This window comes from Nycticebus coucang, chromosome 4, assembly GCF_027406575.1.
Source record: "Nycticebus coucang isolate mNycCou1 chromosome 4, mNycCou1.pri, whole genome shotgun sequence".
NCBI lineage: Eukaryota > Metazoa > Chordata > Mammalia > Primates > Lorisidae > Nycticebus > Nycticebus coucang.
In genome coordinates, this window is record NC_069783.1 from 12,017,930 (window position 1) to 12,032,419 (window position 14,490).

Sequence of the window (14,490 nt, forward strand, 5' to 3'; positions counted from 1 at the left end):
TACAGACTCCACAGACATTCAAAGACTTAACAAAAAATACTACTGACAATTTTATACAGGTAAATCTGAAAACTTAGATCAAACTTAGATCAAATTTACCAATACCTTGAACAGCAAAATCTACCATGACTCATTCAGTATGATATGGACAATTTGAATGGTCCTGTAAAAATTAAGAAAATAGAATATGTATTTTTAAAAACACCAAATATCTCCATGCTCAGAAGTTTTCAGCAAGAATTCTCACAAAGGTTTAAAGAAAAATTAGCATCAGTTGCACAAATCATTTCCAGACAGTTGACCACCCAACTGGCTGTAACAAACTGGCCAACATACAGAGGTGGTCAACATAAGGAAGTAGACCTATTGTACTCATATGCACATGTACTTTGCTTTCTGGCACAGCTTTTACTAGCGAATAACATACAACATCATACATAACCAAAACTCTGTAATATCATACATATAGTATAAAGAAATCAATATATTTACTGTTTCTCATGGATTAATCATTCTTTCTGGAAAAAAGCAACTCAATCTTGGTCTCTTTCTTATTCTCATTACAAACATAAGTGGAGACAGCATTCTCATCAGGTTGTTTATTTTTATTTTTTAATTTTTAATTTTTTTTATTAAGTCATATACACGTAGATCGTGAATATATTTATGCATATGTGGGGTACAATGTGTTGATTTTTTTATACAATTTGACATGCTTACATCAAACTGCAATTAACACAGCTTTCACCTCATTTACTTGATTATTGTGTTAAGACATTTATGTTCTACACTTGATAGATTTGACCCTTGCAATACGCTCCATCGGCATGGTCCCGTCATTTACTTTCCATCAAGCCTCCTCCCTCTCCTCCCTTCCCACTCCATTTCTCTCTTTCATCCTGGGCTATTGTTGTGTTCTATCTTTCATAAGAAAGTGTGAGTAAATATAAGTTGGTTTCATAGAAGTACTGAGTACATTGAATACTTTTTCCTCCATTCTTGAGATACTTTACTCAGGAGAATATGTTCCATAACAAAATCCCCAAACTACAGATGTTGGCATGGATGTGGAGAAAAGGGACCACTTCTCCACTGCTGGTGGGAATGCAAGCTAATACATTCCCTCTGGAAAAAAGTTTGGAGAATACTCAGGGGTCTAAGAATTGACCTGCTGTTGGATCCTGCAATTCCTCTACTAGGAGTATATCCAAAAGACCAAAAATCACTTTGAAAACAAAAATATTTGCACCAGATTATCCATTGCAGCTCAATTCGTAATAGTCAAGTCATGGAAGAAGCCCAACTGCCCATCGACCCATGAATGGATTAATAAATTGTGGTATATGTATACCATGGAATACAATGCAGCCTTAAAAAAGATAGAGATTTTACCGCTTTTATGTTTACATGGGGGGACCTGGGACATATTATCATCAGGTTCTTGAGTGCACCTGGCTTTGCCAACTTACCAGTCACCAATGACTTTAGTTTCTCTCTGGGTGAGCTTGTGCAAAGCAGAACTGTGAAATATTCTTTGGAACATTTTTTTGCTCTTTCATTTGTTACCCTTTATAATGAGGCTCCTGTCAAGAGTCTGCACTCATTCATTCTGTGAAAGATATTATCGTCTTTGAAGGCTCTGGTGAAGTCTGAGAATTTTCTGATGAACTATGTCACAACTTCTACTACCCTGTTTCCCCGAAAATAAGACATTGTCTTATTTTAAGGTGTGCCCCCAAAGATGCGCTAGGTCTTATTTTCAGGGGACGTTTTATCTTTCCTATAAGTAGGTCTTATTTTCGGAAGACGTCTTATTTTCAGGGAAACAGGGTAGAACTTCATTGTATTCACCACACAAGACTTGCTGGTCACGTTTCCCACAGCAAATGACTTTAACTGCGTTATTGGATGCTTAACATCCTCTTCTTTTGGAGTCTCTGCAATTTCTGTGTCATCCTCACTTGCTTCTTCCACTTCATCAGCTGCCTCGTGCTCTTTTATGTAGGTCTGTACTTCATTCGATATTACCTGGAGCATTGTTTCTAAGCCATGTTCGTTCCAGGTTGCCCCCGATCATCAATTGCAACAAAACCTTCAAATCTACTACTTCATTTTCTGCCAAGGGCGATGGACTGTCTTATGGGGCCAAAACATTGTGCCCTGGGGTTGTAATAAATCCAAGTTTCTTGAAACTCTTCTGTCTTATTTTTGCCTGATCAAAACGGCTATTCTAAGCAGAGCTGATCTAGAGGAAAACACAAGAGCATTAACTGATGCAGCAGATGAAGCTGTTCCCACAGACAGACCACAGCTTTGTGTTTTAGTAATGACTCACTGAAGGAGATGGACTTGGATTTTAAATGTCTTGATGATGGGCAGTGCCTGTGGCTCAATGGGTAGGGCCGTGGCCCCATATGCCGAGGGTGGCAGGTTCTACCCTGCCCCAGCCAAACTGCAACAAAAAAAATAGCCAGTGTTGTGGCAGGCGCTTGTAGTCCCAGCTACTTGGGAGGCTGAGGCAAGAGAATCACCTAAGCCCAGGAGTTGGAGGTTGCTGTGAGCTGTGACGCTATAGCACTCTACCGAGGGTGACATAGTGAGACACTGTCTCAAAAAAAAAATAATAATAATAATAAAAAAGTCTTGGTGATGCCTTGGTCAAGGGGTTGGATTTTTGAGGTTATGTTTAGAAGCAGAAATTTCAATGTCACATTTCAATTGTGGGTGGCTAGGAGACTATCCACTATCTACTATCAGTTGAATAAACGGCTCCTTCTCCACTTCTTGGTTAATACTTTCTCAGCTGACAGCCGTCACTCTCTACTCGGCTAGGGCACTGGTCACTCATGTACATTTGTTTTATTTCCAAGTGACAGGGAGGTCTTCTGGCTTCAGGTTCTTGAATGTACCTGGCTTTGCCAACTTATGGGGCTTTGGTTTCTCTGCAGTTGAGCTGGTGCAATGCAGAACTGTGAAATGTTCTTTGGAAAGATTTCTGCTTTTACATTTATTGCCCTTCATGATGAGGTTTCTGTCATTGTCTTTAATGATCCTCATCGTTAAAGTTATGCTCATCTTTGAAGCCTCTGGTGAAGTCTGGGAACTTTCTGATGAACTCTTCCTCTACTGGAACTTCACTGTATTCACCACATAAGACTTCCTGGGAGATCTCATATCACAATTTAAATGTCCTCAGCCAACCACTTGATGCTTGGAAATCTGCTACCCCAAATTCTTGTGTGATTTTTTTTTTTTAGCAGATTCTTGGATTATTGGCCCAGAGATTTGAACTTTCAATGCTCTCATCGATTTGAAGCAGCTTAATTAGCTTTACTGATTCATTTAGGGAGGTTTTCCTTCTTTTCCCTTATAGGTCTCCATTTTCCTTCCCACATCTCTCCAAGTGCTCATGTTTACATTTTTAGATGTGGCTGACTGTGGTCTGGCTAACACCAAAATGTTCCACCATCTTTCTTTGGCTGCTGCTTCCCAGAAAATGTAGAATATCAAACTTTTCCTTCAATGTCAGCTTTTTGAGATCTTTCTTTTCAGCAACAATGTCTCAATAAAATGTAAAATTGTTCAATAATTATAGGCTGTACGTATACTTCAGACCAGTCCTTTCACATTGTAAAAATATCACACATGATAAACATTAGGACATTAGACCTAATCCAACATGTGGTTAGCATAAAACATGACAAAATAACTTATAGTAAAAAAATAACACATCTAAGGGACAAAACCCACACCTTATCTTTTTTTGTGTAGAGTGGATTCAACTGATCGAGTTTTACAGGGTAAATTGGTATTTATTTCACAGTCTATGAGCTCAAATACAACTTATAAAGGTGGTCAATATATAGAGGTATGTCTTCCATTGAGTACAAGTAGAGCATATCCAATCTATGAATATTAGGTCAACCTAAGGAGGTGGTTAGTGTAGGGAAGTGGTCAGCTACGGAGGTTCTACAGTACTATCAAATAGAATTTAACAATGTAATAAAAGAATTGTATACTATGTCTCAGGGGGGCTTACTACAGGGTTTCCAAGATGGTTCAATATAACCGTACCTATAATCCACAATATTAATAGAGAAAAGAAGATTAGTTGTATGATTATAGCATTTGGTGCATGAAAACTTTGACAAGATTCAACACCCACTCATTATAAAACTGTCATAAAAATAGTAATAGAGAGGAATTTGCAAGCAGTAGTTACAAAAAAACTACAGCTAGAATCCTATTATATAGTAAAAATTTGATTGTTTTCTTCTTAAAATTGAGAGCAAATCAAGGGTATCCACCATCACTGCTACTATTAAACATGGTAATGGAAGTTGTACCCAGAGTAATAAGGCATAAAATGAAAATAGATTGTTCACATATTTGAAAGGAATAAATAAAACTGTCTCTATTTTCAGATAACAAAGTGCATGTGAACAGTCATGAGAAATCTACAAAAAGAAAAACAGAAAATCAAATTAATCTATAAGTTTGGCCAGCTTGAAGGATGCAGAATACAGATAGAAAAATCAGCTAGGCGTAGTGATACGTGCTTGTAATCCTTGCCCTCGGGAAGGTAAGACAGGATGATTTCTTATCTCTAGGGGTTTGAGTCTGGCCTAGGCAATATAGTGAGGCCAAGGAAGGGAGGGAGGAAAGAAGGAAGGAAGTCAATCTAATCAGTAACATTAATAATGAACATGTAGTCACTTAAAATAGCATCATTTAAAATCATAGCAATGAAACGGAAATACCTAGGTATTAAACCTTATAGATTCTGTAAGGTATCTGTAGCTAAAAATGTCAAAATGCCCTTGAAAGTCATAAAAAAGACAACCTACAAAAATGGACAGACATGTTTGTTTATGGAACAGAAGACTCAACATTGTAAAGATTTCAATTTTCCCAAAATTGATCCTTAGGATTAGTGCTATTCTTATCAATATCTGAACAGGGTTTATTTTACAGACATAGACAAGGCTTTTCTAAAAGAATGGACACTAGAATATCTCCAGCAATCATTAAAAGAAGAATAAAATGGAATTGTTCCACCTAGTGTCGATACTTGTCATATACCTACAGTAATCAAGACTGGTAGAAATAAATGGACTAGTAGATCATTTGGACAGAAGAGTATCATGAAATAGTCTCACACAAATTGGGATGACTGCCTTTTGACAAAGTCACCAATGCAATTCAATGGAGGAGGGATAGTTTTTCAATAAACAATGATGAAGCAATTGGATATTGCTACAGACTGAATATTTATAGGTACCGAAAATTTATGTATCCAAACCTAATCCAAAATATGATGCTATCTGGAGGCAAGGCTCTGGGGAAGTGATTAGGTTATGAGGTAAGACCCCTCAAGCTTGGGACTAGTGCTTTAATAAAGGGGACTTAGTGAGCTCCCGCACCTTCTCTGCCATGTGAGAATACAGTGAGATAACCATCTATCAACCAGGATACAGGCTCTCATCATATATTGAATATACCAGTGCTTTGATCTGGGACATCTATGCCTCCACAACAGTGAAAAATAAATTTCTGTTGTTTATAAACCCCCCAGTATATAGTATTCTCTTATAGCAACCTGAACAGAATAATATAGATATCCACAGGGGGAAAGAAGGAACATCAATCTAATCTCTGCATGTTATATCAACATTAATTAAAAATATATAATAAAGTTAAACATAAAATTGAAACTACAAAATATTTAGAAAAATGTGGGAGAAAAACTGAGGGAACTTGGGCTTTGATGAGCAGATCTTGATCTGACACCAAAATCATGATCCACACAATTTTTTAAATGGTAAGTTATGTTTTGTCAAATGAAAAACTTTTGCTCTGTGAAACACCATATTAACAGGATGAAAGGGTGAGCTACAGGCTGTGAGAGAGTATATGAAAACTCACAGATGTTAGAGGACGCATTCTGGAATACACAAAGAGCTTTCAAAACTCAGCGGTTAAAAATGAAGCTCTCCAGCTAGATAACGGGTGAAAGAATGAACATGTATTTCACCAAAGACAGACACAGATGGCGCATGAAAACATGTTCATCATGTCTTCACTCACTGACCATCAGGGCAATGGAAAGTAAGACCATGTGAGTTATCACCACATGCTTATTAAAACTGCTAACGTGAAACAAACTAAAACAAAAAAACACGATAATACCAAATATGGATGAGAATGTAGAGAAATTAGAACAATTATACATTGTTGTTGGTTCTGTAGATTATATTAAAAGCAATTTGGCCTTTATAAAAAGTGTAAATATACACTTCTAAAACCCTATAATCACAATTCTGGATATTTTCTAGAGCATCGAATACTTGCATCTTCACAAAATCTGATGCAAGATTGTTCGTAGGAGCTTTATTTATACTAGGAAGTATGTGAAAGAAAATAAAAGGAAATCTCTTACAATAGGCTAATGATTATACAAATTGTGGTAGAACCACACCATGGAAATTACTGTTACCAAAAAATTAAGTAAATATTGATGTATCTAATGACTTGAATGCATCACAAGAAAATAATGCTGAGTTTTTTTTAAAGTCCAATATCAAGATGTCAGGTGTTTTGCAATTCAATCTATATAATGTTTACATAACATCCTTAGAAATGTCAAAATTATAGAGATAGAAAACAGATGTGTGGCTTCTAGTGGTTGAAGATGGTGAATAAGAAAGTGATGGATTTGCACATAAAGTGATAGCAGGAGAGAGATCATTTTGGTGATGAAATGGTTCTGTGTATTGTCATGCAGGTGGTTATATGAAACTGATATGATAAAGTGATATGGAGCACTATAATCTCTGGCCCACATGTGTATGGCACTCAGTGCCACCCGCAATCCCTGAGTTTCGATGTTATATGATAGTAATCTAAGATGCAACTTGGTAAAGAGCACAGAAATCCTCTCTGTATTCTTGTGACTTCCTGCAAATCTATAATTACTGTTTCAAAATTATACATATACATGTTGCATCAGCTTATCTATCAAATTGCAGATGATGAAGAAATTGATACACAGTCTACAAAGTTGCATATTCATGATAAGGCAGTTTCAAAATATTTGGTAAAACTTTTGCTTGTGAGAATTTAGAAAGAAAGTAATGAGACCATGATACTGACATCTCTAAAGGAAATAATTTGAAATGAAGGGTTAGTCTATATTGCAAGTATAATAATGGTCTCCCAAAGATGCCCACACCCTAATCTCTGGAATCTGTCAATATGTTACCTTACATAGCTAAGGAAAATAAAGGTTGTAAAAGGAATTTAGATTATCAATCAGCTGACTTGGTAGATAAAATGAGTAGATTACATAGGACCATCCAGAAACACCCAATGTAACCACAAGGATCTTTAAAAGTGAAGAAGGGAGGCAGAGGGTGAGAACCAGAAAAGATGTCATTGTAAGCATAATCCAGCCGCTCCCACTGAATGAGCACAGTGTAGGGGTGTATGGCACACCTTTTGGAGAGCTACAAGAGGGAATCCAACATTGTGATTGGGTTGTTTGTACCTTTACATTAACCTGAAATAATAATAAAAAAAGAGCTAAAATATAAAACTCTTAAAAAAAAAACATAATATAAATCTTCATGAGTTGGTAAGCAGTGAATTCTTAGATATGACATGATAAGCACAAATTAAAAAATAAACTGGACTTCATTAAAATTAAAACTTTTTTTTGCTTCAAAGGACATTATCAAAAAAAAATGACAAGACAACCCACAGAATGAGAAAAGGTCTTTGTGTATGTCACGTATTTCAAAAGCAACATGTATCTAGATTGTATAGATAACGCATAACTCAAACAATAAAAAGACAGATAACATAAAAAAAGGAAGAATCCAGCTGGATGTGCTGGCTTTCAAGTCAAACAAAGTGTACATGAACTGAGGTTAGTGAAAGGCCTCTGGAAGCTGTAAAAGGCAAGGAAATGGACGCTCCCTAGAGCCTCCGGAAAGGAATGCAGCCCTGACAACAGCTTAATTTTAGTCCAGTGAGACCCATATCAGACTTCTGACCTGCAGACTGGAAGATAATAAATATATGCTCTTTTAAACCACTAAGCCTGTGGCAAGTTGTTACAGCAGAAATAGAAAATGAATACAGTATAATTTTGCTACTATTGACGGTGTTTGACAAGGTTTACAGGACAGGGAAGAGCTCTGAAGAAATCTGGACTGGTTGCAAGTATAATGAAAATAGACAAAATTTCAGCTCCCGCCACTTTTTAACTTGGAAAAGGAAGTCAATAATGCCTGTTTACTCCAAGCTTGGGAAATAATACCATATAAGCCCTTGAGCTGTGTAAACACATTAAGAAGATGCCTTTCAAGCTAAAAAGTTTCTGCACAGCTAAGGGCTTTAGCTAAGGGCTAAAGCCTTCAGAATGGGAGAAGATGTTTTCAGGTCATGATTCCGACAAAGGTCCGATAACTAGAATCTACAGAGAATTCAATTAATCAGTAAGAAAAGAACAAATAACCCCATTTCTTTGTGGTCAAGAGACTTAAACAGAAACTTCTCTGAAGATGATAGGCAAATGGCCAACAAACACATGAAAAAATGCTCATCTTTAATCATCAGAGAAATGCAAATCAAAACCACTTTGAGATATCACTTAACTCCAGTAAGATGAGCCCACATCACAAAATCCCAAAACTGCAGATGTTGCTGTGGATGTAGAGAGAATAGAATACTTCTTCACTGCTGGTGGGATTGGAAACTAATATAGCCTTTTTGGAAAGAAGTATGAAGTAAGATCAATTTTTCAAGTAATGAAAAGTTGATCCACCATTTGATCCTGCAATTCCATTACCAGGTATCCACCCAGATGGACAAAAATCATTTTACAACAAACACATTTGCATCTGAATATTTATTACAGCTCAATTCATAATCAAGTCACAGAAGCAGCCCAAGTGCCCATCAACTCATGAATGGATTAACAAATTGTGGGGCCTTGGTATGTGTCACACTTTATGGGGGCAAGACATGATTGCAAGAGGGACTTTGCCTAACAATTGCGATCAGTGTAACCTGGCTTATTGTACCCTCAATGAATCCCCAACAATAAAAAAAAAAAAAAAATTGTGGTATATGTACACCATGGAATACTATGCAGCCATAAAAAGATAGAGACTTTACATCTTTTATGTTTACCTGGATGGAGCTGGAACATATTCTTCTTAGTAAAGTATTGCAAGAATAGGAAAAAAGTATCCAATGTATTCAATACTATTATGAAACCAATATATAATCACTTACACATTCATGCAAATGATAAAAGACAAATATAATCCAGCAAGAAGAAGGGGAGAGGAGTGAGAGGAAATGGAAGGGGTGAGGTGAGTGAAGATAGGGAATTTGCTAGGATCTCACCTAATGTGCACAATGCAAGGGTACGTTTCAAAACAACTGAGAGTATATTATAAATGTCTTACCACAAAAAATAAGTAAATGAAGTGATGATTATTTTGATCAGTTTGATTTAAGCATTTCACATTGTATATAAAATCATCATATTGTACCTCATAAATATATATAGTTATGATTTATTACAAATTATGTAAATAAAAGAAGATACCTTAGTCTTACCAATAATGGTAAGAGTGTGTTCTTACCCTTACATCTTGAGACCCTCAATATACCTGCCATTAGATTGAAGGTAATAGGAACAATCACAGCAGAGAAAAAAGTATAATTATTTGAGTGAAATGTATAAAAAGGATTCTGCATGTGTTTGTTGATATATGGAATTGACTAGAAACAGACCAGAAGTTTATTATGTTTCTGCAGGAATTGTATTGCTAAAGAAACATTAATCTCGGATTAAGCTGTCTTAAATCATGAGAGAATTAAAACAATATTCAGCCACCAACTTTCCTTGAGTAGAGGTCAATTTTCAAAAGTTCTATGACCTTCAGGAATTACATATGCTCCAACCTATATATCATACTTGGTAACATAAGATAGACAAGGAAGAACGTTGTAGAAGGCAGGGCCAAGAGTCAGAGGAAAGACAAGGAAATTCTGTCCAGGGGGCAAAATTAGGTATAATGAGGAAAAATTTCCCCCAAATATCTATCCCACAATATTTTGGCCCCGAGAATTCTGTGTTCGTCCCAACTTTGCTACTCTGTATTTGGACTGTTTATAGGTAAAGTCAAGATGACTTGACTCCTTGGTTCAGTACATTGTGTGCGTAGAAAGTCTGGATTTAAACCGAGAAGAGTGCCTGAAAGGTCTTTTGGGTTATTTCTTCAGGGAATGATTTTTATATCATATGTGTGTAAAGAAATGTGAAATGTATTTAGGACAGATTGTGATATATTGTAAAAAACATGGTTTTCTATCCCTCTCTGGGATGAATGGATAGGTAACAGTACGGAGAAAGATAAGTAGATGGAGATGAGAGAGATATTAATAGAGAGATGAAATAGAGAGAAATGATTGAAAGCTGCTAGAGAGAGACCTTGTAGAGAGAGAGCTAAAGAGAAACCTGTTGGAGAGAGGGCAGAGAGATGAGAAGGGGTGGATAGAGACACGATGAGGATAGATTGTGAGTGATAGAAAGCGAATGGACACAGACTAGTCCCTTTTCTTTCCTACAGTTAGGCAGGGTCATGGGTCTGAATTCTGATCAATAGCATGTGGCTAAATAATGTGCACTTTTTATAGATTTAGCTGAAAAATTTCTTTTCTTTTTTAAAAGTTAGAATTAGTATGAGGGTACACATGATTAGGTTCATTGTTTGCATTTGTTATGTAAGGTGTGAGTTGTAGTTTAGCCCTTCTCCCAGGAGATGCACTACATACCCCTACATTGTACCCATTAGGTGGGAGCGTATCAAACATCTCCCTCCTGCTTGAATTTAATTGTGTTTTTATCACTTGTGGGCCTGTAGTTGTTCATCTACTAGTTACAAATTAGTATTGAGCACATGAGATGCTTGCTTTTCCATTCTTGACATACTCTATTAAAGAGAATACTATCCAGCTCCATCCAGGTTAATACAAAAGATGTAAAGTCTCAATTTTTATGGCTGAATAATATTCCATGGTATAGATATACCACAGTTTATTAATCTATTTGTGAGTTGATTGGCAATTGGTTGTTTTCACATATTTGCAATTGTGAATTCTGCTGCCATGAACATTTAAGTGCAAAAGTCTTAAAATGAACTTTTTTCTCCTGGGTAGATACCTAGTAATGAGATTGCAGGATCAATGGAAGGTCTACTTTTAACTCTTTGAGGATTCCCCATATTTCTTTCCAAAAAGATTACATTAGTTTGCAATCCCACCAACAGTGAGTAAGTTTCCCCTTCTCTCACTTTTTAAACAATGATTTTACCCATAAAAGTAGAAAACTAGTGGAGGTATCTAGAATATGAAAGAACAAGAACATCGGTAAGTTCTTGGATAGATTTCCTAGAACCTTCTATTTATTGAATTAGACTGTGACATGAATCGAGGAAAAAATAAACTTTTATTATGTGAAGTCACTGGGGTTTGATGTTGCTTGCAGTATCAGAGAGCAGTATTTAATTTGACTGATGTAGATTCATTAGCAGAGATGGTATTTAAAGCAGAGAATTAGATGAATTGAAGAAGGAGAAAAAAATTGAGAAGAGACAGACATCTCAGAATTTTCAGGGCTGAAATGACTTTGGAACTCCTCTCAGGCACTCCATCATTTTCCAACAGAGGGATGGACAGAGATTCCAGCTAAATCCACAAATGCCGAGCCAAAGTCTGTGGGTACACTCATACAAAGTGTATGTAACAGCACTTCCTGGAGTTACGCAAAGCATCAGCCCTGGGAGTGGGATTTAGATTGACATAAGGGGATGCTATTTATGGAAGATAGAATAAAAGTACACAAGCAAAATTCAAACCAAACCCAAACAAAACAACATACTCATTATAGTCAAAATAGCCTCCAACACAGACTCACAAATTCAAGACTACCCAAAGCACAGTAAGAACTTGGAATACAAATTTAAGCCAGATAATCTTTTATGTCTTCTCTGTACCAGATTTTTCTCTAAATCCTTTTCTTCAAGTTACTTTTTTGAGGGTGGAATTACGTGCCTTTGTTCTTTGGTTGAATGCCTCTGATAGTTAAAAAAGGAAATTATTTTTAGCAGGACGAAGTATATTTCCCTTCAATGTATCATTTGTACAATCTGATTCCTTCGTATCTCTATTATCTCTGCAATCCAGACTACTTACAAGCTTAGTCATTCTGCAGTCTTTTCTTTAAATATTTCAAATTTTTGTGTATCAAAAAACAAAACAAGAAACTATTATTTAATACAGAATTAAGAAAACTGAGTATAATAGATTTCAAATTTAATATATACAGAATCTAACTCTGTATCTTTGAAGGAGTAGTATGTATGTATGTGTATAAATATATATTCTACTTTAAAGTTTTCTTTTTTATGCTTCAAAAGGTAAAAAAGTATTTCTCAATGGAATTGTACCTCTTTTTTATTTATTCTTCATGAATTGGGGAGTTTAAGTAAATTCAGCTGCATTATCAATTCCTAAACATTGTATGTAACTGTATGTCCTCATATAATCTACATCTAGATACCTAAAGATGTTTTTATCTCTATTTGGCTTGCTAGTATTGTACTTAGTAGGAAAGTAGAAATTGTCAAGTCATATGTTCTTTCTTTTTTATCTTTCTCATGCAAGATTATGTAAAAATAATAGTTAACAATACACTGTCATTTATTGTTACATATATAGCTTTTAAGATTTTTTTTTGTAGTTTTTGGTCAGGACTGGGTTTGAACCCGCCACCTCCAGCATATGGGGCCAGCACCCCACTCCTTTGAGCCACAGGTGCCACCCTAGAATGAAAGCTTTTAAATGGTCGTAAGTGTCATTGATAAAAGCAATGTATCTCTTACATACCTCAGAATTTATTTGTGTGCATCACACACTCTTATGATTCTCAGCCTTTAACTCCCAAAGACCTCTTTTCATTATGGTCATAGGTAAATTTTCACTTTTGTTTTTAGGAGAATATCCCATGACATCGGCAGAAAACAAAAAGCCATATTATTGAAAGCAATGAAAAACTAACTTGTTGAAAACAGGGACTCAGGAAAGAAAAGAAAGAGACTTGGTTGTGTATTAAAGACTGCACTTGTAAAGGGAACTAACCCTTCTGCAGGGACTTGCCTGATGAATGAAGTGAGTTTTCTCATTTACAAAATTAAGTGCAGAGTGGAGAGCTATTAAATATCTCATATAAACTTCAATGCAAGAAACATATGCTGAGTGCTTAATAGGTACCATGTGATTTTGTACATGGTTTCATTTAATCATCTCTGAAGTCCTACAAATGAACTGTCAGTTGCCTTGCTTAATAAATGAAGACATTACAGCTCACGGAGTGGCTGCCCCAAGAGGTTTCTGGTGGTTCTCGCATAGCTCCTGAGTCTTTTCTAGAATAACCAGGCCTGAACTACAGCACAGCCTCGTTCATCTTGGCACCCTGCGAACACAAGCCAGAGGAGGCCTCTTTCCTCATGGCCTGCAACTCCAGCCTTGGTTGCTAATTGTGCAGGAGACAGAGCAAATTTGTAGCAGTGGAACCCCCAAAGAACCACTCTGAGGAGGCCTCACTGACACCCTAAGATGTCAGCAGGTGGCACTCGAAAATTGCATGGTTTATATCATCTGCCACCACGTGAGGATCTCAAGTTGAATATGCCCGTTTGAGGCTGGCTGTGAATTCTGTTTTCCAGTACCTCCTGTACAGAGTTCAGTGGGGAGCCCCTCCTTCCCAGCTACCTGACCAATGCTGCAGGGACGTACACATGGTCATGCTGGCCTTCACCGTGGTCACTGTGCTGCTGATCCTGCCCTGCTCATCCTGAGGAACATGCTCGAAGTTTTCCAGCTGTGCTGCCCTCCCTGAAGTTTGGGAAACACACTGAGCCTGTCCCTTGCCAGCCCTGAGGCCCAGGAGATGAGGCTGGTGACTTGGGCGACAGAGAGATTCCCTTTTGAGAATACTGCCGCGGAGTACTAGTGTACTTTGGAGGGAGATGTGGAGGTGGCAACCTCGAAAATAAAGTTTTCTATTTTTCTTTTCTTTAAAAAAGTGGTATGCTCAAGATGACTGGAGGTGAAGGAGAGCTAAAGCAGTGCACATTTTTTTGGATTTTTTTCTCCCTATACTTCATTGCTCTCGTCGAGTGAAACATTCCTTAGACTTGCTCTGAGACTGTCCATTCTTGGACATACAGTCCTCTCTGGCATATAGCACCAGCTTCCTCATCTCTGTGTGTGAAAAGGAGAATTGTATTGTAAAGTCTAGTTACTTCTGAATTGGGTGGGGTGCTTCCTGACAAAAAAGTGGAAATGTGAATACTCTAAAGAGCTGCCACCTGGTTTCTGTTCAGATTGGCTCCACCATGTTAAATATTTCCT